Below are 12,557 nucleotides of genomic sequence, written 5' to 3'. Positions count from 1 at the left end.
TTGTATAAGGAATGCGATTGTTTAAACAATTTCTTCTAGAAACTAAAAATCATCTCACGTGGGAGAAACGATCTTATTAATTATTATCTTGTCATATTATTCCAAACAATTTCTTCTAGAAACTAAAAATCATCTCACGTGGGAGAAACGATCTTATTAATTATTATCTTGTCATATTATTCCATACCTACCCTAGATATGCAGAAAGCAGAAATCGTTTTCAATAGATTTGTGAACACTAAATTGTTCCAATGATAAAGGAAAAACAAAACAGTTCAGATTTAAAGCCTCAAAACAGAATTGGCAACTCTAAGACCACCCATAATGGAGGTGTTGAAAGTCGATTTCAACCGTTGAATAACTTGTAAGGAGGGTGTTGAAATATTGGATTCAATATCCGTTCAAAAATTTCAACATATTTGATAAAATTTTATGTGGACCAGTTTTGCCACTTTGGCGTAAATTGATATTCTATAGAAATGTTGTGTAGATTTATTTTATTTTATTTTCACCCAATAACTAAAACTCATTTATTATATAATATTTTTATTTTAAATAATAAAAATTATATCAAAATTTATAACTTTTTAGAATCTATAAATAGAGACTATTTTCATTTCATTTGGACATAGAAAAAACGTTATTTTTTCCTATAATTAACTATTTTAGTGTTTTAAATATTTTTTGTTAAAGAAATCCTAATAATAACCTTTTTAAATTAAAAATTCTTCTTATTAAAAGTTACATTATTTTAGCTTTTAAGTTAATTAGAATCAAAAATATTATTAATATATAGTAATTAAATTATAAATATAAAAGTATAAATTAAAAATAGTGAGGTATAGTGTTAAATTTTTATAAACAAACTATTGTAGAAGTTAAAAATGAAGAAAGTGATGGATGAAAGAAAAAATGATGATAAATGTTAAAAAGAGAAAAATACGATGTTGAAATTAAAATGGACGTTGAAACTATTGTAACTATTGTACATGTATGGTCTAAGCAAAATGACTAAAAGTCTAAAACTAACGTACATTGTATTAAAGGAACACGCCTATATTATCGGTCATCAGCGATATTTCTAAATGATTTAAAAAAAAAAAATTGGTCGTCTAGGCACTTGCCTAAACACTATTTCCTTATTCAATGCATAAATATTGAATATCGATTAAAAAACTTTTTTTTTTTTGAGAAAAACGATTAGAAAACTATTGAATAAAGATTTCTTACAAATTGCAAAAAAGTAATATGAATTATGTCACTCCTTTTAAAGAAAGCACGTAAATGAAGAGAAATGATTTAACCAAATATAATACAAAACGATACATTAGATCGTTACACAATTCACGCACTAACTAATAACTAAAATAATAGACGTTGATGCAGCAATTTGAATTTGTTTTATTTCTTCATCATTCGCATATCTATAAAACATGGTATGAAAGTATGTATTAACTAATTTACGAAGCGTGCGAGCACCTTATCCTATTGATTAAAGTTTAAAAGTTTCTACATCCAGGTCTGAGAGGTTTGAATTCCAAACTATGCAATCTTTTGCAAATTATAGGATGCGAAGCTTTCGGAGGTTCCAGAAAACTGTAAGTAGAACCGTCAATGGTTTCAAGTCAAGTGTTTCGGGTAAAGCTTCATCGTGGAATCATTATTCGTGTAGCTATTCATCAATATCGCATATGTTGTGTGTTACCTAGCGTTAAAAACAAGCTAATTTACGAAGTATGTATTAACTAATTTACGGAGTACAAATCTGACATGTTTAAAACAAAAAAAAATAGAAGTAAAATTGAACTACAACTTTTTCCTTTTCAAATAAATGTGAACTTTATGTTTGGGACATCTTTCACACGAAAAATTAAAGGGTTGAGGCAATAAATCTCAAACTCTTTCTATAAACTGAAACCTTTCAGCGATATTTCATGAAGCCCACAATTATTTCACCATTAATATGTTTATATTATATAAGAACAAAACTCGAATTTGTTGAATTAAAAATTATGTGCCATGATAATAGTGTCAACTAAATTTGTTGAATTTGTTGAACAAAACTAGACGTATTGATTGAACCAAATTTTTTTATCACATCATTTTTGAGTATTCTATTTTCGATAGAAGTTCTAAAGAAAATAAAGAGAAAGATGGTCTATTAGATTATGATAAATGGTATTAAATAAAGTTATTGATTAATCACATTGCATTGTCTTGTCTTATTCTACTTGAAGCCACCACTGAAGCTGATGGAATCATCCTCTGCTCTTCTCTTTTATTTTTTCTATTATTTAGAAATTTTAAACAGCCATATACTCCCTTCGTATCAGTTTAATTGATGTTTAGAAAGAAAAAATTTGTTTCAAAATAATTGATGTTCTCATTATTCTAGGTAGAATTTAATATCATTTGAACTTTATGACCAACTACAAAATATTGAATTTTTTTCTTATTGGTTAAATTAATTTCATTTAATGATATTTTTATATAACCAAGATAAATTATATAGAATTTTGTGTTTTCTTAATCCATGTACAAAATCCTTAAAAACCACTTAAAGTGATACAGAGAGTATTATTTTTGAGGTATTTTAATATATTGTCAAACGAACCAAATTTTCCAAAAATATATTTACAGTTCTTTAAGAATAAACTATATGGTTTTAGCGATATATATTTTTCGAAATTCATATCTTTATAAACTCTGTAAAAAAATTAAATAGTTTTATATAGGTATTCAGTGTAAATTTGTTCCCTATCTTTAAATTATATGCCTGGTATTTTGGATGCTAGTTCATTTAAATAACAAAACTATCAGATCTATATTTCAAAGTACAAGAAGAAACAATCGCACATGGTTGTAAACCTGTAATTTGTCAAGTAGTTTGATCTATTTATATATTTGGTACTATAGTACATAAAATAAATTTAGATGTGTGTGTAACGTGGTGCATATATTAGTAAATTGCCCAAAAGAATGTGCATAATCTATTTATGTGCACATTTCAAAGATAATGTATATATTTTCCATTAAGAATGTAATCTTCATGTTCTATTTTAATATACTATTCGTTTCACTTAACAAATGCGTATATATTACTTCACTCAGTTCGTACAGCACTAATATAACACATATAGTTCATGTTTCAATTTCTACATATTTTTTTAGGAAAACAAAATAAGTCTGTGTTATGAAAAGAACTGGAATTTTATTGTATCGCGGGAATTTGAATAAAAGCAAAATTTATACCCGTAGAATTTTTTAGGGAAAATTGGAAAAATGGGACACTCTCAACTTTTATTTGTCCTTTTAGTACTTCTGACATTTTTGGCAATTCTAGACATGTTTTACCCTTCTTTTATAGGAAAAGTAGTAAACTGAATTTTAAAAATGTAAAAAAATATTAAAACTATTGAAAACATAAGTATGACAATATATATGCTTAATTTTTTTTTTTTGAAAAAAGTTGAATCATATTTTATTTTATTTTCTAGCTACAGTTAGAAAACACATTCTAGTAATCTACTTAATTTAGAAATCGGATACTAAGTTTTATACATAGATATATCCAGGGTATATAGCGTAAACTAATATTTCTTATATATTCTAACGAAACTATAATCTGTTACGTTATAATCAAGAAAATTGTCTTCAATCTACCTACAGCTTGATAACGACATATAGCTACAACGCAATGATATACCTTATCTATATTATTTGTCATAATATGTTCTGCCTTTTACCTTATGTGACGCTTAATGAAGAATGTGTTTCTCATCTACTCTACTATGTTCTGCGTAAGGTAGGCTACATATTCTAAACAAATCCGAAAAATATGGAAACTTCCATATTTGGTTAAAGATGTTTCCTAAATCTAAACTAAATCTACCCTAAATCTCTCATAGAATATTTTCTCCCACGTTTTTCTCCTACTCCCACGATCTTTCTCCGATCTTTTCCTCTTCGTACTGGTGTAAATCAAAAGGAACAATTTGAACAAGGAGCCGTGTTGTTGAGGCTGATAGCGTTAAAAAACAAAAACAAAAGAGACTCTGCTGGGGATCGATCCCATAATCTCTGGTTGTGTGATATATCGTAGACCAGTGCCTTATCCATTGGGCCACAAAGTCTAATTGTTTGTTGTGTGATATATTTAGCTTATAGACCTTTTAAACCCAATTAAAGAACATAGAGAAGAAATGAACCAAAATCTAGTTTGAACAATTCAAAGGTGTATGAATTCCCAAAACTTAATTTCTCAAAAGTCAAAACTGAACTGAAACAAATCTAGACTGAACACAGTTGAACGATACATCATACAGAAAAAAAAAGTTGAAACTTTGTAACAGAAGAAAGATTCATATTCAGGAAAACAAATAGAAAATCACCAGAAACTTAGGTACATCCTCAGAAACTCCTAAAGTTAAAGAGACAACTTATTGGCACTTATTGACCCTACGGAAGATGATAAAGTATTGTCTTTTGAGAAAATAAGAGAAATGTGCGATGCAAACATTCGTTATAAACCTTGTTTAATCCTCAAACAATGCCTTCTGCAGTTTTCTCTGCCTGTAGCTTCTTAGGACGGGTACCTTCGGCTTTATCTTCCTCATAAGCTGCAACATGAACTCCAAGAGCCGCACAACCCGACAGGTCAAGGTTCTGTGACCAAGCAGCGTCCCATTCCACAGCCTTCGCTGTACTACATGGTACACTTGGACCTCCTGGCACAGTAGCTCTAGCAGCGCTCTGCTCATTATATGTACATATCAGAGCAAAGATCAAAGACAGTTCAGGCAAAGAATGAAGTAGAACCTTAGGGAAGAATTTTCAAAAGATGGCTCTGTTTGAAAACCTTCGGTAGATAAGGATTCTTCTCATCATCATAAGCAATGCGTAACACCCATTTCTCGATCCTTTCGATGTCAGGCCTGATCTGCAATGTGGTTTAGACCAGATCTTACATCAAACTGTGAAGGGACCGTCCGACGAAACCTGTAGTGAGAGAAGAATACCGTCCGACGAAACCGTAGAGAGAGAAGAGGACCGTCTGACAAACCAAAGAACAAATCCCCAATTCGCTGAATTGTATCTGAGAACAAAGAGAAGAAAGATAAAAACGAGATTAGAGACAAAAAAATTGATGATTTACGATGAAAAAAATAAGGATTCTCCGCTTACCCTAAATTGACATTGAAAGGGTTGAAGGCTTGAAGGTACACGGCAGAGAAGAAGAGAAGTGAAAAAATATTAGGGTAAACAAGTTTTTAATCCTTTTGTGGTTTTTTTTTTTTATATTAAAATTTAAATCAATTACAAATTAATTTAAATTTTAATTAAGGTTAATTTGGTTAATTATAAGGGTATAATGGTATTAAAGAGAATATAAATCTTATTTACCTAAATAATCCTCTACAAGTCTTATTGGAACAAATCTAAGATTAAAGTGTCTCATTTTTCTAATTTTCCCTTTATTAACACTGATAGGAAGAGTTTATTATAGAGAGAAGAGAAGGTTGAGGTGTGTTTTACAATGAACGAAAACGTTCGTATATATAGAAAGAAATTTACTGTGCAAATAGTGCAGCGGGCCCTAAATCTTTATATTTTCAACAATTGCGGTGGCTGTGTTATTTGACTTTCATAACACTCCCCCTTGGGGACCGGTGACACTATCCGCTCCCGCTTAACGTCTTTGTTGCCTCGTTAAAAACCTTTCCAGGAAAACCCAATGGGAAAAACCATAGTAAGGTAAAAAGAGTACAACTACGTAAGCTCTCCCTCGAATGAACAGTCATAGATCCTTCTGATGGCGCATTCCAATGTTATGGATGTGTTTTCTGAATACCGAGGTAGGGAGTGATTTTGTGAAGAGGTCGGCTGCATTGTCGCATGATCGAACATATCTTACTTCAATCTCTTTCTTCTTCACGAGCTCTTGAGTGTATGAGAAGAACTTCGGATGAATATGCTTCGTTCTATCGCTTTTGATATATCCGTCCTTTGTTTGAGCAACACATGCTGCATTATCTTCATATAAAATAGTTGGTTCTATATTTTCGTCAATTCCACTGCTTGAACGGATGTGTCGGCTTATTGATCTTAGCCATACACATTCTCTACTTGCTTCATGGAGTGCAATGATCTCAGCATGATTTGAAAAAGTAGCCACTAGCGTTTGTTTCTGAGAACGCCAAGATATAGCAGTGCCTCCGATCGTAAAAACGTATCTTGTTTGCGATCGGGCTTTGTGTGGATCTGAAAGATATCCTGCATCTGCAAAACCAACCATTTGACCTTTTGAACTTTTAGGATAAAACAAGCCTAAATCAATAGTCCCTTGGAGATAACGAAAAACATGCTTAATCCCATTCCAATGTCTTCGAGTTGGGGATGAGCTGAATCTTGCCAAAAGATTCACAGCAAATGATATATCAGGCCGTGTACAATTTGCAAGGTACATCAGTGCTCCAATTGCACTTAGATACGGTACTTCCGGACCAAGTATCTCTTCTTTCTCCTCAGGTGGTCGAAATGGATCACTTTCAATATTAAGTGACCTAACGACCATCGGGGTGCTAAGAGGAGTTGATTTATCCATGTTAAATCGTTTCAACACTCTTTTAGTGTATGTGGATTGATGCACAAATATACCATTTTGTGAATGTTCTATTTGTAGGCCAAGACAATACTGTGTCTGTCCAAGATCTTTCATCTCAAATTCTCCTTTGAGATAGTCTGATGCCTTTTGTATTTCCTTTTGAGTTCCGATAATGTTAAGATCATCAACATATACCGCGATTATTACAAATCCGGATATTGTTTTCTTGATGAAAACACATGGGCATATAGGATCATTCACATATCCTTCTTTTATTAAATGATCACTGAGACGATTATACCACATACGTCCAGATTGCTTTAACCCATATAATGATCTTTGCAATTTTATTGCACATAACTCTTTAGGTTTGGAACTTAATGCTTCTGGCATTTTAAATCCATCAGGAACTTTCATGTAGATATCAGTATCTAATGATCCATATAGATAAGCTGTAACAACATCCATGAGACGCATCTCTAGATTTTTATCAGCTGCTAGACTCATCAGGAATCTAAATGTAATGGCATCCATAACTGGAGAATACGTTTCTTCATAATCGATTCCAGGTCTTTGAGAAAAACCTTGAGCCACTAGACGAGCTTTGTATCTCGTAATCTCATTTTTCTCATTTCGCTTTCGAACGAAAACCCATTTGTACCCAACTGGTCTCACATCTGCAGGTGTGAGCACAATAGATCCAAATACTTTTCGTTTATTAAGCGAATCAAGTTCAGCTTGTATTGCATTTTTCCATTGTTCCCAATCATGTCTTTTTTGACATTCATAGACAGATTTTGGTTATGGATCATCGATTTCTTCATTTATTTCACTTGACACAATATATGAGAAAGCATCATCAAGGTCATTTTGTTCATTTCTATTCCATATCCTTTTATTATGGATGTAATTAATAGAAATCTCATGATTATCTTTCGATTCATGATGCTCTGATTCATGATGCTCTGATTCATCAGAATCCTTATCATTTATTTCTTCCAAAATATTTTCTGCTATTTTGGGTGCATCATATATTTCAGTTTTCTTATGTTTCCTAGGATTCTTATCCTTAGAACCAACAGGTCTACCACGCTTCAGGCGTGTTTTTGGCTCTTGTGTGTCATCCTCCTTTTCTTGTTCATTTGGCATTTTGATACGAGCAGGAGCATTTGCAGCTGGTATATGAGATTTAGTTACCGTCTTGGTATCTACAAATGCATCAGGTAGCTGGTTAGCTATACTCTGTAAATGCATAATTCGTCGAACTTCTAGTTCTGACTCTTTAGTGGGAGGATCAAGATATAACAATGATGGTACATTCCATTTTATATCACTTCCAACATTTTTGTTTTCTCCCCCTAGAACTGGGAATACATTTTCGTCAAAATGACAATCAGCAAAACGTGGTGTAAAGACGTCACCAGTCTGTGGTTCTAGGTATCTTATAATTGATGGGGAATCAAAACCAACATATATTCCCAATCTTCTTTGTGGTCCCATCTTTGTACGTTGTGGTGGTGCAACAGGCACATATACCGCACAACCAAATATTCTAAAGTGGGAAATGTTTGGTTCTCGACCAAACGCTAACTGTAGTGGGGAATACTTATGGTATGCACTCGGTCTGATCCGAATGAGTGCTTCTGCATGCAAAATGGCATGTCCCCATACAGAGGTTGGAAGTTTTGATCTCATGATCAATGGTCTTGCAATCAATTGCAGACGCTTAATTAAAGATTCAGCCAAACCATTTTGCGTATGAACATGAGCAACCGAATGTTCAACTTCAATTCCCATTACCATACAATAGTCATTGAATGCTTGGGATGTGAATTCACCAGCGTTGTCTAGTCTAACTCTTTTAATAGTATAATCAGGAAACTGTGCTCGCAGTTTGATTATCTGAGTTAGAAATCTCGCAAATGCCACATTTCGAGATGATAATAGACAAACGTGTGACCATCTACTGGATGCGTCAATTAATACCATAAAATAGTGGAATGGTCCACAAGGTGGGTGTATAGGTCCACATATATCGCCTTGAATTCTTTCAAGGAACTTTGGTGATTCTTTATCGATTTTGGTTGGCGATGGCCTTACGATCAATTTTCCTAGAGAACATGCAACACATGTCATTTTATTCCCTTGAGAAATCTCCTGGATTTTCAGTGGATGACCATGTGAACTTTCTATGATTTTACGCATCATTGTAGTTCCTGGGTGGCCAAGGCGATCATGCCATAACGTGAACTCTTCTGGGTTCCGTTCTACTACAAGATTTGATTCGATCTCATCGATATAAGTATGATGTAACCCCGAAGGAAGCTCTGGAAACTTTTCCAATATGTGTTTTCTGCCACATTTCTCAGAAGTTACATACATGTATTTCTTTCCATCCTCAGTTGCAGACTGAGTATCATATCCGTGAAGATATATGTCTTTGAAACTCAACAAATTCCTTTTAGAACTTGGAGAATATAGAGCATTATTTATGGAAAATTTTGTTCCATTCGGCAAAGTAAAGTTTGCTTTACCAGTTCCTTCAATCACGTCTGCAGGACCTGATATTGTATTGACGACAATTCTTGTCGGTTTTATATCAGAGAAATATCTCTTTTGTCTCAGAATAGTGTGGGTTGTTCCACTATCTGGTATGCATATTTCACGAATCCGTTTCTTGGATTTTGCTCCATTAGCATTATGATCCATTTCTGAAATTGTCATAAATATAAAAGAAAACATAAAATTCATTCATATAAGAAAAAAAAAACACAATAATTATACATTAAGGTGACGTTAAAAACATCATTATTTGTTTAACAGGAAATGTAATAATTATACATGACAATATTGAAAACTATTCAATAGTCTTATTATAAGCATTTTGGCTCTCTTCAGGTGTAATCTAGTCCAGCTCATTAGCGAAGTCGGAGGCATCGAGGTACGATGTCTCTTCAAAGTTTTCAGTGAGGTTCACTTCTTTAGCTTTGCCTTTCGTTGCCTCTTGATATAACTTACAAAGATGTGAAGGAGTACGACAGGTACGGGACCAATGTCCTTTACAACACATCTGTAACACACTGTCTCACGCTTCTGGGTGGTATCCTCTTGAGTTTCTTTACCCTTGGAAACTTGCCCGCGTCTAACCCACTTGTTAGATCCCCTCCATTTGGGATTGTAAGTTTTTCCACGTTTGTTGTTGAAACGGCGGCCATGACCTCGATTGGCCTGGTTTCTCCTTTCCGAATTTTCTATCGCCGTAACATTCACTTCAGGGAATGCTTTGGCTCCCGTAGGTCGGGAATTGTGGTTTTTGATTAAGAGCTCATTTTTCTTTTCAGCTAACATGAGCGCAACCATCAATTCAGAAAATCTTGTGTACCCGCATTTTCTGTAAATTTCGGGCAAGAAGTGAAGCTGTTTGTGAAAAGTGATATATGTTTTATTCATCATTTCTGCCTCAGAGACAGGATTACCACAATACTTCAGGAGTGCAACTATTCGCAGGACAGCGGAATTGTAATCCTCAACCTTCTGAAAATCTTGGAACCTCAGATTTTTCCACTCTTCTAGAGCGTGAGGAATGTTGATTTGTCTCTGGTTATCGAACCTTTCTTTTAAAGTTTGCCACAGTTCAGCTGGGTCCTCGACGTTTGCATAGTCGTGCGTTAGATTTTCATCTAAATGCTTCTTCAGGAAGATTATCGCTTCGGCTATATGCTCGGGTGGTGATTTGTTACCGATTACAATTGTTTCGGTTATCTTTTTCATCACCAGATATGGTTTCACGTTTGTGACCCATCCGATGTAATTTTCGCCAGTTATTTTTAGGGCCGGGAACTGGAGTTTCTCGATGTTTGCCATTTGTATTTCTAAAACACAAAATAATAATTTTATTAGAACTTCATAATTTAAAAACCGATTACATTAATCATGCAAGCAATTACAAGGAGAAGTGATGTAAAGAAAATTAAACCGATATTCATCTTAAATTCACTCGGAGTAAATTCTCCAACGAATAAACCATAAATAGAAACACAAATAAAAATGACACATAAAAACAAAAGTGCGCGAATCATCTTTCTTGAAATGAAAAATCGGAGGAGAGCGATTTGAAATTTTTTTTTCTTTGAGAGAAGATGAAATGTTTTGGATGATGAAATGGAGTGAAAATGAGTTGTATTTATAGATGAAAATTACTGTTCATGACCGTTGGAGAAAGGGGAAATTTTTGAAAATTTTTCTTTGTGACCGTTGGTGTTAAATCGAGTGCACCAAAAATCAGTCTGAAAATATCGTATTAAACAGTCAATTAAATCTATAAAATTTAATAAAAGTAAAAATTATGGCAATGAAATATTTATGTTATGACAACAAATCATGCGACGGCTCAGCCGATCAATGCAGAGTAATAAATAAATTATACGGCGGCTCGGCCGACCAATTAATAACAAACAGGATATAAGGCGGCTCGTCCGACCAATAAATAATAAACAGAATATAAGGCGGCTCGGCCGACCAATAAATAATAAACAGAATATAAGGCGGCTCGGCCGACCAATAAATAAATTAAATTACTAGTAAATAATATAGGCGGTATTCCGACCATTATAACATGATATAAATAATAGTAGAGGCGGTATACCGACCATTATAACAGGGTATAAATGATACAAAAAATTTTTACCGAATCGCAGAGTGATCGTGCTGATAACGTGTTATGAAAAGAACTGGAATTTTATTGTATCGCAGGAATTTGAATAAGAGCAAAATTTATATCCGTAGAATTTTTTAACACTGATAGGAAGAGTTTATTATAGAGAGAAGAGAAGGTTGAGGTGTGTTTTACAATGAACGAAAACGTTCGTATATATAGAAAGAAATTTACTGTGCAAATAGTGCAGCGGGTTCTACATCTTTATATTTTCAACAATTGCGGTGGCTGTCTTATTTGACTTTCACCACAGTTTGGTTATTCTCAGAGCAATTATTGATTTAGATTAAACCATTTGGATTTGTAACTCACCTCCATGGAATGATGGAAGTAACTGCCTATCTAATAAAAAACACGGGCTGCGTGATAGAGGCAGAAACATGCGGAAGTGTCGCATTGATTTATTCAGTTCCGTGAGTAAAAGTAAGTTAATATGGTTTTCTTTCAACTGAATAACAGTAAAAGACTTTTTTTTTAATTGAATCAACAGAAAAAAGATAAGAACGTGAAAAATGTCTCAAAGAGTTGCGTAATTGCGCTCCGTTCCTCCGTGACCGGTCCATTTTGTCAACATCATGTTTTACTATTTTGTTGAATTTTTTTTCATTTGATCCTATAAATGACGTAATGTCTGAGGTGGACACATATTATTTTAATATGAGATATAAAATTTGATTAGTAACATTCTTCTCTAGTATCTAAACTTGTCTACTTCATAATTTTTTACAAATTTTTTTTTCACAAAGTTAACTATTAACAATTTTCAAAAAACACTATTAACAATACAACAAACGTCAGACTGAATTTGTGTTTGTATTCTGAAATTTGGAGTTCAAGGTTAAAAATATATAAATGTGATTACATGCTTGTCGTAGTTTAAAAAAAATTATTTATATCTTGATACAATTCCAGCAATTTTGAAAGATTTTGATTTAGTCATTAATAGATTAGTATTATTCCTTTTTCTTGCATAATACATTTTTATGATATCAGGATTGCTAGTAAGAGACTCAGCAGGTACTCGTATTATCACTACAAGAAAGCATTTTTTTTACTATGGCAGTATTCGTTGTAAATTCGTCGTAAACGGGGTATTACGACGAATTAACGTCGAAAGACGTTTCGTTGTTAAACGTCCGTCGTAACGGAGGTTTCGTCGTAAACGACTCGTTACGTTTACGACGAAATATATTCCTCGTAAAGCGCAGAGAAAGGATTTGTCGTAAACGACACGTAAGC

At 33.3% G+C, this 12,557-nt stretch overlaps 1 long non-coding RNA gene across 1 annotated transcript; it reads right to left on the bottom strand.

Annotated features, from left to right (window-relative positions):
• Window positions 1-4,325: 4,325 nt before the first annotated feature.
• Window positions 4,326-5,385, bottom strand: LOC125585688. The gene is made up of 2 exons (XR_007322679.1): window positions 4,819-5,385; window positions 4,326-4,752 (listed from the first exon to the last, which is right to left on the bottom strand). It is a non-coding gene; the product is annotated as an uncharacterized LOC125585688 (long non-coding RNA).
• Window positions 5,386-12,557: the final 7,172 nt, after the last annotated feature.

The sequence above is a fragment of the Brassica napus genome, chromosome C4 (genome assembly GCF_020379485.1).
Source record: "Brassica napus cultivar Da-Ae chromosome C4, Da-Ae, whole genome shotgun sequence".
In the NCBI taxonomy this organism is placed as follows: domain Eukaryota; kingdom Viridiplantae; phylum Streptophyta; class Magnoliopsida; order Brassicales; family Brassicaceae; genus Brassica; species Brassica napus.
This window is presented reverse-complemented; position numbering and strand designations above follow the sequence as displayed.